The sequence below is a fragment of the Oncorhynchus mykiss genome, chromosome 8, assembly GCF_013265735.2.
Source record: "Oncorhynchus mykiss isolate Arlee chromosome 8, USDA_OmykA_1.1, whole genome shotgun sequence".
Taxonomy (NCBI): domain Eukaryota; kingdom Metazoa; phylum Chordata; class Actinopteri; order Salmoniformes; family Salmonidae; genus Oncorhynchus; species Oncorhynchus mykiss.
Window position 1 is genome coordinate 56795491 of NC_048572.1, and position 17784 is coordinate 56813274.

A 17784-nucleotide genomic window follows, 5' to 3' on the forward strand; every position below is an offset into this window, starting at 1 on the left:
TCACTGAGATGCAGTGCCTTAGACTGCTGCACCACTCGGGAGCCCAAAGAGCCCAGGAAGGGATGTAGAGTATGGGCATAGCACACCTTAGTGGAGGAATGTGTCTTTACTGTGTGTGCCTAATTATAGGCTACTGTGCAGTAGTGTTATGATAAATTGTGTCATGAAGTGTTACGGTGTGAAATATCTGTTCTGGAACGCACTATTACCACGTATATTTATGCATTTCAACTGTTTTTTTTTTTTTTACATTCTTGGGTTATTGAGATGGGTGGATGTGATGCTGCCGTTGCTGTGACAGACAGACAGACAAGGTATTAAACAAGGAATTACATTCTGTGAGAGAGAAAAAAAATTGGTACCAGACTATAGTTTTTTTTCCCTGTCTTAGTCTACAAGGCTTCTTCAGGTTCCAAGAACAATCTACCCCGCTCTGTATGACCACAGTACCCTCTAGTGAACAAAATGTAGTAAGGCAATGTCCCAAATAATATTCCCACTTACTACAGTATGTACAGTCAAATACAATATGACAATGTACAGTGGCTTGCGAAAGTATTCACCCCCCTTGGAATTTTTCCTATTTTGTTGCCTTACAACCTGGAATTAAAATAGATTTTTGGGGTGTGTGTATCATTTGATTTACTCAACATGCCTACCACTTTGAAGTTGCAAAATATCTTTTGATTGTGAAACAATAAATAATAAGAAAAAAACAGAAAACTTGAGCGTGCATAACTATTCACCCCCCTAAAGTCAATACTTTGTAGAGCCACCTTTTGCAACAATTACAGCTGCAAGTCTCTTGGGGTATGTCTCTACAAGCTTGGCACTTCTAGCCACCGGGATTTTTGCCCATTCTTCAAGGAAAAACCGCTCCAGCTCTTTCAAGTTGGATAGGTTCCGTTGATGTACAGCAATCTTATATCCACAGAATCCACAGATTCTCAATTGGATTGAGGTCTGGGCATTGACTAGGCCATTCCAAGACATTTAAATGTTTCCCCTTAAACTATCTCAAGTGTTGCTTTAGTAATATACTTAGGGCCATTGTCCTGTTGGAAGGTGAACCTCCGTCCCAGTTTCAAATCTCTGGAAGACTGAAACAGGTTTCCTTCAAAATTTTTCCTGTATTTACAGTGCCTTGCGAAAGTATTCGGCCCCCTTGAACTTTGCGACCTTTTGCCACATTTCAGGCTTCAAACATAAAGATATAAAACTGTATTTTTTTGTGTAGAATCAACAACAAGTGGGACACAATCATGAAGTGGAACGACATTTATTGGATATTTCAAACTTTTTTAACAAATCAAAAACTGAAAAATTGGGCGTGCAAAATTATTCAGCCCCTTTACTTTCAGTGCAGCAAACTCTCTCCAGAAGTTCAGTGAGGATCTCTGAATGATCCAATGTTGACCTAAATGACTAATGATGATAAATACAATCCACCTGTGTGTAATCAAGTCTCCGTATAAATGCACCTGCACTGTGATAGTCTCAGAGGTCCGTTAAAAGCGTAGAGAGCATCATGAAGAACAAGGAACACACCAGGATGGTCCGAGATACTGTTGTGAAGAAGTTTAAAACCGGATTTGGATACAAAAAGATTTCCCAAGCTTTAAACATCCCAAGGAGCACTGTGCAAGCGATAATATTGAAATGGAAGGAGTATCAGACCACTGCAAATCTACCAAGACCTGGCCGTCCCTCTAAACTTTCAGCTCATACAAGGAGAAGACTGATCAGAGATGCAGCCAAGAGGCCCATGATCACTCTGGATGAACTGCAGAGATCTACAGCTGAGGTGGGAGACTCTGTCCATAGGACAACAATCAGTCGTATATTGCACAAATCTGGCCTTTATGGAAAAGTGGCAAGAAGAAAGCCATTTCTTAAAGATATCCATAAAAAGTGTCGTTTAAAGTTTGCCACAAGCCACCTGGGAGACACACCAAACATGTGGAAGAAGGTGCTCTGGTCAGATGAAACCAAAATTGAACTTTTTGGCAACAATGCAAAACGTTATGTTTGGCGTAAAAGCAACACAGCTGAACACACCATCCCCACTGTCAAACATGGTGGTGGCAGCATCATGGTTTGGGCCTGCTTTTCTTCAGCAGGGACAGGGAAGATGGTTAAAATTGATGGGAAGATGGATGGAGCCAAATACAGGACCATTTTGGAAGAAAACCTGATGGAGTCTGCAAAAGACCTGAGACTGGGACGGAGATTTGTCTTCCAACAAGACAATGATCCAAAACATAAAGCAAAATCTTCAATGGAATGGTTCAAAAATAAACATATCCAGGTGTTAGAATGGTCAAGTCAAAGTCCAGACCTGAATCCAATCAAGAATCTGTGGAAAGAACTGAAAACTGCTGTTCACAAATGCTCTCCATCCAACCTCACTGAGCTCGAGCTGTTTTGCAAGGAGGAATGGGAAAAAATGTCAGTCTCTCGATGTGCAAAACTGATAGAGACATACCCCAAGCGACTTACAGCTGTAATCGCAGCAAAAGGTGGCGCTACAAAGTATTAACTTAAGGGGGCTGAATAATTTTGCACGCCCAATTTGTCAGTTTTTGATTTGTTAAAAAAGTTTGAAATATCCAATAAATGTCGTTCCACTTCATGATTGTGTCCCACTTGTTGTTGATTCTTCACAAAAAATACAGTTTTATATCTTTATGTTTGAAGCCTGAAATGTGGCAAAAGGTCGCAAAGTTCAAGGGGGCCGAATACTTTCGCAAGGCACTGTAGCACCCTCCATCATTTCTTCAATTCTGCCTAGTTTCCCAGTCCCTGCTGATGAAAATCATCCACACAGCATGATGCTGCCACCACCATGCTTCACTGTGTGGAATGTGTTCTCGGGATGATGACAGGTGTTGGGTTTGTGCCATTCACAGCGTTTTCCTTAATGGCCAAAAAGCTCAGTTTTAGTTTAATCTGACCTGAGTACCTTCTTCCATTTGTTTGGGGAGTCTCACATATGCCTTATGGCGAACACCAAACATTTTTGCTTATTTTTTTCTGGCCACTCTACCGTAAAGCCCAGCTCTGTGGAGCATATGGCTTTAAGTGGTCCTATGGACAGATACTCCAATCTCCACCGTGGAGCTTTGCAGTTCCTGTCTTCAGGGTTATCTTTGGTCTCTTTGTTGCCTCTCTGATTAATGCCCTCCTTCTGTTTTTCATAATCACTAGTTAACTACACATGGTTGATGATATTACTAGTTTAACTAGCTTGTCCTGCGCTGCAAATAATCAATGCGGTGCCTGTTAATTTATCATCGAATCACAGCCTACTTCGCCAAACGCGTGAGGATTTAACAAGCGCATTCGTGAAAAAAAGCACTGTCATTGCACCAATGTAACTAACCATAAACATCAATGCCTTTCTTAAAATCAATACACAAGTATATTTTTAAACCTGCACATTTAGTTAAAATAATTCATCTTAGCAGGCAATATTAACTAGGGAAATTGTGTCCCTTCTCTTGCGTTCTTTGCAAGCAGAGTCAGGGTATATGCAGCAGTTTGGGCCACCTGGCTCGTTGCAAACTGTGTGAAGACCATTTCTTCCGTAATTCATTTGCCAGAATTTTACATAATTATGACAACATTGATAGTTGAGCAATGTAACAGCAATGTTTAGACTAATGGATGTCACCCGTTCGATAAAATACAGAACGGTTCCGTATTTCACTGAAAGAATAAACGTTTTGTTTTTTCGAAAATGATAGTTTCCGGATTTGACCATATGAATGACCTAAGGCTCGTATTTCTGTGTTTATTAAATTATAATTAAGTCTATGGTTTGATATTTGATAGAGCACTCTGGCTGAGCGGTGGTAGGCAGCAGCAGGCTCGTAAGCATTCATTCAAACAGCACTTTCCTTGCGTTTGTGACTTCAAGCCTATCAACTCCCGAGATTAGGCTGGCAATACTATAGTGCCTATAAGAACATCCGATAGACAAAAGGTATAAGAAATACAAATGGTATAGAGAGAAATAGTCCTATAATTCCTATAATAACTACAACCTAAAACTTCTTAACTGGGAATATTGAAGCCTCATGTTAAAAGGTACCACCAGCTTTCATATGTTCTCATGTTCTGAGCAAGGAACTTAAACGTTTGCTTTTTTTACATGGCACATATTGCACTTTTAATTTATTCTCCAACACTGTGTTTTTGCATTATTTAAACCAAATTGAACATGTTTCATTGTTTATTTGAGACTAAATGGATTTTTATTAATCTATTAAGTTAAAATAAAAGTGTTCATTCAGTATTGTTGTAATTGTCATGGTACCGGGGATACCGGGGACCCCGGCTCCCCGGTATCATCTCGGGCAGAGGGTATGGCCGTCCACTCGAGATCTGCCCCTCCTGGTGGAGTCCCGCAAAATCCCCCCCCCCCCCCCCCCCCCCCCCGTTTTACCGGCCCTTTCCCCATCTCCAAGATTATTAGCCCCTCTGCTGTTCGTCTTCTGTTGCCCTGTACCCTCCGTATACATTCCCCCTTTCATGTGTCTTCGATTAAAATGTCTCACAACCCTTTGTCTCCTGTTTCTAGACCCACCCCTCTTCCCCGTCTCATCGACGGCCTACCGGCGTACACAGTGAGGCGCCTCCTGAAGGTTCAACTGCGGGGCAGGGGACTCCAGTACCTGGTTGAATGGGAGGATTATGGCCCGGAGGAGAGGGGCTGGCTCCCCGCTAGGGACATCCTGGACCCAGGCCTCATCGCTGAGTTCAACACAGGCACCCCGGTATGCACCCAGGTAGGATGCCAGTTGGTGCCCCTAGAGAGCGGGGGGGGGGGTACTGTCACATCCTGATCTGTTTCCCCTGTCTTCGTGCTTGTCTCCACCCCTCTCCAGGTTTCACCCATATTCCCCAGTGTACTTATACCTGTGTTCTCTGTCTGTTGCCAGTTCATTTTGTTTCATCAAGCCTACCTGCGTTTTTACCGTGCTCCTGTCTTTCTCTAGTTCCTGTCTTCTAGCATTCCTGGTTTTTGACCATTCTGTCTGCCCTGACCCTGAGCCTGCCTGCCGTTCTGTACCTTGTCACTCCACCCTGGATTACCAACCTCTGCCTGCCCTGACCTTGAGCCTGCCGTTCTGTACCTTTCGGACTCTGCTCTGGATTACTGAATTCTGCCTGCCCTGACCTTGAGCCTGCCTGCCGTTCTGTACCTTTCGGACCCTGCTATGGACTACTGACCTTTGCCTGCCCTTGACCTGTCGTTTGCCTGCCCCCCTGTTTCTGTAATAAACTTTTGTTACTTTGAAACTGTCTCCATCTGGGGCTTCTCCCGAGCTTTGATATTTACCAAGATTAGAACCAATTAAGAACCATTAGAAACCTCTGTACTCTCTCCAAGACGTTTGAAGTGGACAGATAGTCGTTGATGCAGAGAGAGAAGAATGAGATCAGGGTTGAGGGATATCAGGGATAGAAGACCTACAAGTGGTGGATAAACTGCAAACAAATGAGGGACTAGAAGATGACTATTGGGCGACTACTCAAGGACTTTTGGGTGGGGGCATTGACCTATTCAGTTTTCAGTTTCACCACCTGTACCTTTTTAATACAGAGTAGAGAGGGAGATTTGAAACTGTCTTCAGATAGGCTTTAGGAAGACAAGGTGAACCAATAAACAAGAATAGCAGTACAGCAAATGTGAATCAGCTAAAAGATAATTCATTGAAATTTCTTGAACCACCTATGACTGAGAGCAAAGATAGTCCACTATATTGACAAGATAGTCAAGTGACTGCTCTAACAAAATAAATACATGTCCTCAAAGATGGAAGGCAGTCGGTAGGACGTGAGATCAGGTTGGACCATTCTAGCCAATGAGTGGGAAGATTAGCGTGTGAACGACAGGCCATAGAGATAGATCGAGGACTCATCTTTGTTTCTGTGCCATTATAGCATCTGTGACAGCATGCTTGGTGAATAGCACATGGTTGATCTCTGGGAGCAGGACAGGAAAGGACAGCTGAATAGATCATGGGAGACAAAAGTGAAAGAAGACAGAATCAATGAAATCATCACAGTAAAGGATTGTAGATTGAGCTAGAAATGAACATCCTGACAGTCTAAGAAATTACACCTACTAGGATAAAGGATAGATGCAGGGAGAGAGGCCTACTCCCACTTAGCTACAGATTTACACCAGAATTTCCCAGCATCTTTGCCGGAATGAGTTGTTTCTATGCGACGCAGCCCCGGCCACGTATAGAAGTAGAGGACAGCGTGTCACACAAAGTTACCAAAACTAAGATCTATACACAGGCAAAAGGCATATCACACTCAATACAAAACATGGATTTACTATCTTTCTAAGTTGTATCTGGTGTTTGTAAAACCCAGTGGCGAACTGTGACTATAGGACTTAGGCCTTCAGGGGGGCCAAAAATCTTCCAATACGGTGTATAAAAAAAAAGAAATCTAAGACACAACAGAAAACATAGCATCACTTAATGCGCCCAACATTATATCTTCTGTAGTTGGAACATTCTAGTTCTAGTGAAGGAGGAGCAATGCTTTTTGATGACATTATGAATGACAATTCCAATGGGTCAGAAGTTAACATACACTAAGTTGACAGTGCCTTTAAACAGCTTGAAAAATTCCAGAAAATTATGTCATGGCTTTAGAAGCTTCTGATAGGCTAATTTACATAATTTGAGTCAATTGGAGGTGTACCTGTGGATGTACAGTGCCTTGCGAAAGTATTCGGCCCCCTTGAACTTTGCGACCTTTTGCCACATTTCAGGCTTCAAACATAAAGATATAAAACTGTATTTTTTTGTGAAGAATCAACAACAAGTGGGACACAATCATGAAGTGGAACGACATTTATTAGATATTCAAACTTTTTTAACAAATCAAAAACTGAAAAATTGGGCGTGCAAAATTATTCAGCCCCCTTAAGTTAATACTTTGTAGCACCACCTTTTGCTGCGATTACAGCTATAAGTCGCTTGAGGTATGTCTCTATCAGTTTTGCACATCGAGAGACTGACATTTTTTATCTATTTTTTTTATTTTATATCTTTATGTTTGAAGCCTGAAATGTGGCAAAAGGTCGCAAAGTTCAAGGGGGCCGAATACTTTCGCAAGGCACTGTATTTCAAGGCCTACCTTCAAACTCAGTGCCTCTTTCCTTGACATCATGGGAAAATAAAAAGAAATCAGCCAAGACCTCAGAAAAAATTGTAGACCTCCACAAGTCTGGTTCATCCTTGGGGGCAATTTTCAAACGCCAGAAGGTACCACGTTCATCTGTACAAAGAATAGTACGCAAGTATAAACCACATGGGACCACGCAGCCGTCATACCTCTCAGGAAGGAGACGTGTCCTGTCTCCTAGAGATGAAAGTATTTTGGTGCGAAAAGTGCAAATCAATCCCAGAACAACAGCAAATGACCTTGTGAAGATGCTGGAGGAAACAGGTACAAAAGTATATATTTCCACAGTAAAACGAGTCCTATATTGACATAACCTGAATGGGCGCTCAGCAAGGAAGCCACTGCTCCAAAACTGCCATAAAAAAGCCAGACTACGGTTTGATTCAATTTAGATTTTGTGTCACTGATCTACACAATACCCCATAATGTCAAAGTGTAGAAATGTTAAAAATGTTTTTAGAAATGAATTAAAAATGAAAAGTTGAAATGTATTGAGTCAATAACTATTCAACCCATTTGTTATGGCAAGCCTAAATAAGTTCAGGAGTAAAAATTTGCTTAACAGGCATAATAAGTTGTATGGACACAGTGCCATAATGGTGTTTAACAGGTTTTTTAATGACTACCCCATTTCTGTAACCCACACATACAATTATCTGTAATGTCCCTCAGTCGAAAAGTGCATTTCAAGCACAAATTCACGCACAAAGACCAGAGAGGTTTTCCAATGGTTCGCAAAATGGACACCTATTGGTAGATGGGTAAAAAAAGCAGACATTGAATATCCCTTTGAGTGTGGTGCAGTTATTAATTACACTTTAGATGGTGTATCATTACACCCAGTCACTTCAAAGATACAGAAGCCCTTCCTAACTCAGTTGCCGGAGAGGAAGGAAACCACTCAGGGGTTTCCCCATGAGGCCAATTGTGATTTTAAAACAGTTACAGAGTTGAATGGCTGTGGTAGGAGATAACTGAGGATGGATCAACAACATTGTACTTACTCCACAATACAAACATAAATGACAGAGTGAAAACAAGGAAGCCTGTACAGAATACAAATATAAAAAAACATGCATCCTGTTTGCAATAAGGCACCAAGATAACAAAATACACTTTTTGTCCTAAATACGGTGCGTTTTTTGGAAAATCCAACACAACTGATCACGGAGTACCACTCTTAATATTTTCAAGCATGTTGGTGGAATAGAGCTAAGCACAGGCAAAATTCTTGAGGAAAACTTGGTTCAGTCTGCTTTCCAACAGACACTGGGAGACAAATGAACCTTTCACCAGGACAATTACAACACAAGGCCAGGACAACACAAGACCAAATATACACTGGAGTTTCTTACCAAGACGTGGCCTAGTTACTTTAGAAAATCTATGGCAAGGCTTGAAAATGGCGGTCTAGCAATGATCAACAACCAACTTGAGAGCTTGAAGAATTTTTCAAAGAATAATGGGCAAATATTGTACAATCCAGGTGTGCAAAACTCTTAGAGATTTGACCAGAAAGACTCACAGCTATAATCACTGCCAAAGGGGATTCTAACATGTATTGAATACTTATCTAATCAAGATATACTAGTGTTTAATTTTCCACAAATAAATAAAATATATTTAGATTTTTTCTTGCACTTTGATAAGAGTATTTTGTGTAGATCGTGGACATTAAATTATAATTGAATGCATTATAATCCCCTTTTGTAACACAACAAAATGTGGAAAAACGTCAAGGGGTGTGAATGATCTTTGAAGGCACAGTATATTTGGGTCAAATTACCCTTACCTTGAGTTGTGTCTGAAGAACCATGGTAACAAAAATCCATTGTTTACTTTTGGCTGCAGCCTGGAGTTAGATTTCATAAGTGGTTCCAGGCGATTCGATGTTAGCGAAGCTCCACTGCAAGCTGAAAGCTGGAAAAATACTTAAAAATAAGTTTGGTAGTGTCGATATTCGAAGAACCTGTCCATGTTTTCTTCACTGTGAGAATGTTGTTATTTTTGCAATAACAGTCTATACTGAACAAAAATATAAACACAACATGTAAAGTGTTGGTTCCGTGTTTCATGAGCTGATAAAAAAAAGAAGCTTATTTCTCTCACATTTTGTGCACACATTTGTTTACAATCCCTGCATTTTCCCATGCCAAAATAATCCATCCACCTGACAGGTGTGGCATAATCAAGAAGCTGATTAAACAGCATGATCATTACACAGGTGCACCTTGTGCTCAGGACAATAAAAAGACACTCTAAAATGTGCAGTTTTGTCACACAACACAATGCCACAGATGTCTCAAGTTTTTAGGGAGTGTGCAATTGGCATGCTGACTGCAGGAATGTCCACCAGAGCTCTTGCTAGAGAATTGAATGTTCATTTCTCTACCATAAGCCGCCTCAAACATCGTTCTAGAGAATTTGGCAGTACGTCGAAGTGGCCTCACAACCGCAGCCCACATGTAACCACGCCAGCCCAGGACCTCCACATCCAGCTTCTTCACCTGCAGGATCATCTGAGACCAGCCACCCGGACAGCTGATGAAACTGTGGGTTTGCACGACTGAAGAATTTATGCACAAACTGACAGAAACCGTCTCAGGGAAGCTCATCTGCGTGCTCGTCGTCCTCACCAGGGTCTTGACTTGACTACAGTTTGGTGTCGTAACCGTAACAGCAAATGCTCACCTTCGATGGCCATGGGGGAGAAGTGTACTCTTCATGGATGAATTCCAGTTTCAACTGTGCCGGGCAGACAGCAGACAACGTGTATGGTGTCATGTGGGCGAGTGGTATGCTGATGTCAAAGTTGTGAACAGAGTGCCCTATGGTGGAGGTGGAGTTATGGTATGGGCAGGCATAAGCTACGGACTATGAACACAATTGGCAATTTGAATGCACAGAGATACCGTGACGAGATCCTCTTCTGGGTAACCAAATTCCAACTATATTTTTTAAACTGTATGCATGTAAAACATATCCTTGCGAACTCCACCAACTACCGAACTTACAGTAGTTTGAAATGTTTGTGAGGAAGTTGCGGCTTGCAATGCAGCTTTTATAACATTGGTTCGCCTGGAACCACTGATTAAATCTGTCGATGCTAATATGCTAACTTCAGGCTGCAGCCAGAAGTAAATAGTGTATTATTGTGAATTTTTTCACCATGGTCCTTCAGACACAACTGAAGGTAAGTGTAATTTAACCCAAATATAGATTTCGGATGAACTATCCCTTTAAGATTGCTAGCACACTCACTAATTTGTTTGTAAACAATTAACACACTAGTTAGCTACCACATGTTCTTGTCAAAGAGACAAGATACTGAATGCCAAACAGGTCTAAAAAACACTTGAGGGCAAATAAATCTGATTTGACCGTTCAGACACAAGTCGCATGGCCAGGAATCAGATTTGTATCTGATTTCAAACCACCTATGCATGTGGTTTAAATCTGACTTGGAAATATTTGACTCCATGTGCTTTTTGGCTGTTTAGACTGCAGGAAAAATATCCGATTCTAATTGGATATGCAATTTTCTTCTTTTTTTAATCACTTCAAACTGCCTGTCTGAATAAGGCAACTGTATTTCACATCTATAGATAACATAATTGCACTTCTCTCCAGATGACACAACAAACGGAGTATCAACTGAAGGGTTAGGAGGTTAATTAAATAAAATGTTGAAATTATTATCTAGACTAATACATGACATGAATACATCAAATCTCCCCCAGATGCATCCAGTTGCTAGATGGTGAATCTCTCCATTGCATTTGGAGACATCTGGATTTGAGTACTACTGGAGTCACTGATTAGCCTGGCTGACAAGCAGAATGACATGGTACACAGCGAGCGAGAGCGCTGTGCAGTCAGTCTGTCCCTTTAGCCATGCAAATCATTGACAGGATTAAAAGGGTTTGGAATTCTCCACACGATGGGGCTATGATTACATAGTCAACAAGTAACCACATAACATTTTAGGATCATTTTAGTGAACATTGAATGCATGTGCATTATTACTTAATTGACGTTCCTACTAGCCATAGAGTAAACCGTCATCTTCAATAGCTACTGTAGACTTAGCTAACTTCACAAAACTTGTCCAGTGCACACTGGCGGCGCATATATTTAGAAAATACAAGGCTCTGCACACAGGTAATGATCCCTTACATGGCAGTTCTTCCTGAGTGTCTATACTTGGCCTTTGCCATGTGTATTGTGCATAAGTGTGCATGTAGTAACCTAAATACCCATGTGAACAACCACAACTTATAGGGATAGTTCACTTAAATTACAAAGTTACATATTGGTTTCCTTACCCTGTAGCAGTGTCTGGACAAGGTATGACAGCAATCCATGCTTTGGTTCCCTGGTAATGTTTCCAAATGCTAATGTTACAGCATTTCTGGCACAAATCCTATGCAAGTCATGGTACCTATATTAGCATGTTTCGTGCGTCATGTTCAAATCATTCTTAAGTATGAAATTGATTGCGTGAAATTGATTGCGTAGCTCAATAAAGTCACTTAAAAAGTGCATTCGGAAAGTATTCAGACCCCTTGACTTTTTCCACATTTTGTTAAGTTACAGCCTTACGTAACAGATTCCTCAATCTACACACAATACCCCATAATGCCAAAGTACGAACACGTTTAGACATTTTTGCAAATGTATTTAAAGTAAAAAATGCATCACATTTACATAAGTATTCAGATCCTTTTCTCAGTACTTTGTTGGCAGTGATTAGAGCCTCGAGTCTTCTTGGGTATGACACTACAAGCTTGGCATGTCTGTATTTGGGGAGTTTATCCCATTCTTCTCTGCAGATCCTCTCAAGCTCTGTCAGGTTTGATGGGGAGCGTCGCTGCACAGCTATTTTCAGGTCTCTCCAGAGATGTTCGATCGGGAATCGATCGGTTTGATCGATTCAGAGACTTGTCCCGAAGACACTCCTGCGTTGTCTTGGCTGTGTGCTTAGAGTTGTTGTCCTGTTGGAAGGTGAACCTTCGCCCCAGTCTGAGGTCTTGAGTGCTCCGGAGCAAGTTTTCATCAAGGATCTCACTGTACTTTGCTCCATTCATCCTTTCCTCGATCCTGACTAGTCTAACGGTCCCTGCCACTGAAAAACATCCCCACAGCCTGATGCTGCCACCACCATGCTTCACCATAGGGATGGTGCAAGGTTTCCTCCAGATGTGATGCTTGGCCTTCAGGCCAAAGAGTTCAATTGTTGGTTTCATCAGACCAGAGATTTTTGTTTCTCATGGTCAGTCCTTTAGTTTCCTTTTGGTAAACTCCAAGCTGGCTGCCATGTGCCTTTTACTGAAGAATGGCTTCCGTCTGGCCACTCTACTCTAAGCAATGACATGGTACACATATCTACACATACAGTAGCAGTCAAATATTTGGACCCACCTACTCATTTAAGGGTTTTTCTTTATTTTTAATATTTTTTTACATTGTAGAATAATAGTGAAGACATCAAAGCTATGCAATAACACATATTAAATCATGTAGAAAGCAAAAAAAGTGTTAAACAAAAGTTACCACCCTTTGCCTTGATGACAGCTTTGCACACTCTTGGCATTCTCTCAACCAGCTTCGTGAGGTAGTCACCTGGAATGCATTTCAATTAACAGGTGTGCCTTGTTAAAAGTGAATTTGTGGAATTTCTTTCCTTAATGCGTTTGAGACAAATCAGTTGTGTTGTGACAAGGTAGGGGTGGTATACAGTAGATAGCCCTATTTAGTAGAAGACTAAGTCCATATAATGGCAAGAACAGCTCAAATAAGCAAAGAGAAATGACAGTCCATCGTTACTTTAAGACATGAAGGTCAGTCATTGTGGAAGTTTGAAGTTTATTCCAGTGCAGTCGCAAAAACCATCAAGCGCTATAATGAAACTGGCTCTCATAAAGACCGTGTCACGCCCTGACCGTAGATTGCTTTGTATGTTTCTATTTTTAGTTTGGTCAGAGTGTGATGTGGGTGGGTATTCTGTTTTGTTTTATTTTGTATTTCTATGTGTTTGGCCTCAGAGGCAGCTGTCAATCGTTGTCTCTGATTGAGAACCATACTTAGGCAGCCTGGTTTCACCCTTGAGTTGTGGGTAGTTGTTTTCTGTTTCGTATCTGTGCCAGACAGAACTGTTTCGGTTTCGTTCGTTCACGGTGTTGTTTTTGTATTTTTCAGTGTTCTATTAAAATAATTATGAACATGTACCACGCTGCACCTTGGTCCTCACCTTCTTCTCTCGAATGCAGTTAGACCGCCACAGAAAAGGAAGATCCAAAGTTACTTCTGCTGCAGAGGATAAGTTCATTAGAGTTAACTGCAGCCCAAAAATGCTTCACAGAGTTCAAGTAACAGACACATCTCATCATCAACTGTTCAGACGAAACAACGTGAATCGGGCCTACAAAAGGACACCATTAAGAAGAAGAGACTTGCTTGGGCCAAGAAACATAAGCAATGGACATTAGACCGGTGGAACTATTTCCTTTGGTCTAATGAGTCCAAATTTGTGATATTTGGTTCCAACCACTGTGTCTTTGTAAGACGCAGAGTAGGTGAACGGATGATCTCCGCATGTGTGGTTCCCACCATGAAGCATGGAGGAGGAGGTGTGATGGTGCTTTGCTGGTGACACTGTCTGTGATTTATTTAGAATTCAAGGCACACTTAACCAGCATGGCTACCACAGCATTCTGCAGCATACCCCATCCCATCTGGACAATGTCCGAAAACACACCACCAGGCTGTGTAAGGGCTATTTGACCAAGAAGGAGAGTGATGGAGTGCTGCATTAGATGACCTGGCCTCCACAATCACCCGACCTCAACCCAATTGAGATGGTTTGGGATAAGTTGGACCGGTTGAGAGAATGCCATGAGTGTGCAAAGCTGTCAAGGCAAAGGGTGGCTAATTTGAAGAATATAAAATATATTTGGATTTGTTTCACACTTTTTTTGGTTACTACATGATTCCATATGTGTTATTTCATAGTTTTGATATCTTCCCTATTATTGTACAATGTAGAAAACAGAAAAAACCCTTTATGTAAATAAAGAAAAACCCTTTATGTAAATAAAGAAAAACCCTTGAAAGAGTAGGTGTGTCCAAACTTTTGACTGGTACTGTATGTGACGTAGTACACAATGTTCGGTGACCACTTCTGGCTCATGAGCGCTACAAAAGTATCGGAGAATATCTTTAACACTTTACAGTCGTACCAGTATACGGTTGAAAAGGGTAGATTTTGGCACTAATAAGCACCTACAATGGAACGTAGTGGCTGTACAGTAGCATGCTATACATGACGTCAGAGCTCTGGCTCTGCGTTTCATAGCGCAGTATGGGTTTTAACTGACAGACATTCTGAACTTTAGCACCACGCACAACAAGAAGTTGCCCCTATCCTTCCTGGTGATTGGGCAACTTTTGCTAATTTTTGTTGTTGTCTGAGTGATGGAAATCCTGTAAATGAAGATGACTCAATGTATTTTGAAAGATAATGTTGAGGATGATAATAAATATCACTTTGATGTCATACAAGCAAGCCAAACACCCGAGTCCAAATGTGCACTTCACATTTCCAAATAAAACTCATGTCATATACAAGGTCAAAGTTTATGATCATTATGTTTCATGTACAGATACAAGGGGACATGGTGTCATACCCTGGGTTGTTCTGAACAGTGTTTATTTAGAAAATTCACTGTGGCTCATGACTGCTTTCTATGCTCCCCAAAATTACAATCGGTTTCTCTGAACTACCTTGTGAAAGCCTGAGAATGTAAGATCGTATTTAATAACTTAGCTAGTCTTGTTGGCAATAGAACAAGCTTTCAAATCATGCCCACCTGACCCAGATTGCAATTTATAAAGGACCCTTTTTAGATTGTGTAAACAACAACAGTAAATGCGTGATGGCGGATGCAGGGTTGTGTTCAAAATGAAACAACTACAAGTATGGGTTGTTCTAGTTCCTCAACGGCACAATTAAGTGAGCTGAAAAAAGTACCTTCTAGTTGAAGACTCTTTGAGTCGTAATAGTGCATTGAAATGACTTAGGAACTGGGCACACTTTGGAGAGATGTGTCCACTTGGAGACACCAGTTAGTCCTCTCACTCAAACCCTTGTCATTTCTTTGTATTATGTTGCACCTACCCCACATTTTCCAGGAATGGCTTTCAGATTTTGTTATCAACAAAATGCAGATAAAAGTACATTAAATGTAAAATGCACATACAATCAACAGTGTAATATTTGGATTCTTGTCAGGTGAACTGCTATGTACTCACCTTCGGTCTAATAATTGTCCCATTATCTCCAAAATGTTCAATTTCAATTGCTACCATGGTTACGCATATGCTTTTCACATTTCTTCCGTAAGAGACATTTCTATTTAGCCCCTATACACATAGGCCAATTGCCATGAGTGTAAAGGTTTAAGATGTTAACAATAAGAAAGGAGCCATTTCATGTCATGATAATTCAGTCTAATTGGTGGTGAGTGATTAAGTCTACTGTATTAGTCATGGCTGTATTGTGTTGTGTTCAACATGAAGCCAACAACTCACTCTCAAAGGCCTCAAGGAATGAAAGTAGCCCTGCAAATCGCTCCAAATGAAGACTTTACCCACCAGAACCTGGCCAAGTTTCTAAAAGCCCTCTTTCTCTCACACCTGTCTCAAGGACATTTCCATAACACAAAAAGGCTTTGGTGTAGACTTAAATGTTGAGGTTACAGATAATTATATTCGGCTGCAGTACAAATCAGGTGTAGGTCTGAATAAATCTGTGTTGTCTCCAGATAAATAGAGTCTTGCCGCCCACTCAACCAGGTGCTGCTTTATCAGCGACTTCTCCGTAATTGGCATCAATGCATAAGTAATGGCTTGATAAGTGTTTACTGGTACTTGCAAGTCTTATGGAGATACATAAAATACCTATCCAGGCTTGCCTTTGTATCAGCTAACCACATACAGTGCCTTCAGAAAGTATTCATACCCCTTCACTTATTCTACATTTAGTTTTGTTACAGCCTGAATTCAAAATATATTTATTTTTCTCACCCATCTACACACAATACCCCATAAATAAAAATAAATAAAAAACATCTTAGAATGTTTCAAATTTATTGAAAATGAAATACAGAAATATTTACACCCCTGGGTCAATATTGTGTAGAAGCACCTTTGGCAGCAATTACAGCTGTGTCTTTTGGGGTAAGAGCTTTCCCCACCTGGATTGGGCAACAGTCCTTCAAGCTCTGTCAAATTGGTTGTTGATCATAGCTAAACAAACAATTATCAGGTCTTGACATAGACTTTCAAGTAGATTTAAGTCAAAACTGTAACTCGGCCACTCAGGAACATTCACTGTCTTCTTATGCAGCCACCACCATGCTTGAAAATATGCAGAGTGGTACTCAATAATGTGTTGTATTGGATTTTCACTTCGTATTCAGGACAAAAGGTGAATTGCTTTGCCACATTTTTTTGCAGTATTGCTTTTGTGCCTTGTTGCAGACAAGATGCATATTTTGGAATAGTTTTATTGTGTACAGGCTTCCTCCTTTTCACTCTGTCAATTAAGTTAATATTGTGGAGTAACTACAATGTTGTTGAACCATCCTCAGTTTTCCCCTGTCACAGCCATTCAACTCTGAACCTGTTTCAGAGTCACCATTGGCCTCATGGTGAAATCCCTGAGCGGTTTTCTTCCTCTCTGAGAACTGAGTTGGGAAGGACGCCTGTATCTTTGTAGTGACTAGGTGTATTGATACACCATCCAGTGTAATGAATAACTGTACCATACGCAAAGGGATATTACATGTCTGCTTGGTTTTTTCAACCCATCTACCAATAGGTGCGCTTATTTGCGAGGCATTAGAAAACCTCCCTGAGGGACCTTACAGATAATTGTATGTGTGGGGTACAGAGATGTAGTTATTAAGATATCATGTTTACCACTATTATTGCACACAGAGAGTACTGTACAAGCAACGTATGTGACTTAAGCAAATATCTACTCCTGAACTTGACTTTCCACATTTTGTTGCGTTAGCCTTATTCTAAAATTGATTAAATAGTTTTTCCCCCTCAATCTACACACAATAGCCCATAATGACAAAGCAAAAGGTTTTAGACAGGTTTATCTTTAACAAAATTAGCTAAAATATCACATTTACATAAGTATTCAGACCCGGTTCTTTGAACACCTTTGGCTGCAATTACAGCCTCGAGTCTTCTTGGGTATGACACTAGAAGCTTGGCACACCTGTATTCGGGAGTTTCTCCCATCCCTCTCTGCAGATCCTCTCAAGCTCTGTCAGGTTGGATGGGGAGCATTGCTGCACAGCTATTTTCAGGTCTCTCCGGAGATGTTCGATCGGGTTCAAGTCCGGGCTCTGGCTGGGCCACTCAAGGACATTCAAAGACTTGTCCCGAAGACACTCCTGCGTTGTCTTGGCTGTGTGCTTATGGTCGTTGTCCTGTTAGAAGGTGAACCTTTGCCCCAGTCTGAGGTCCTGAGCACTCTGGAACATGTTTTCATCAAGA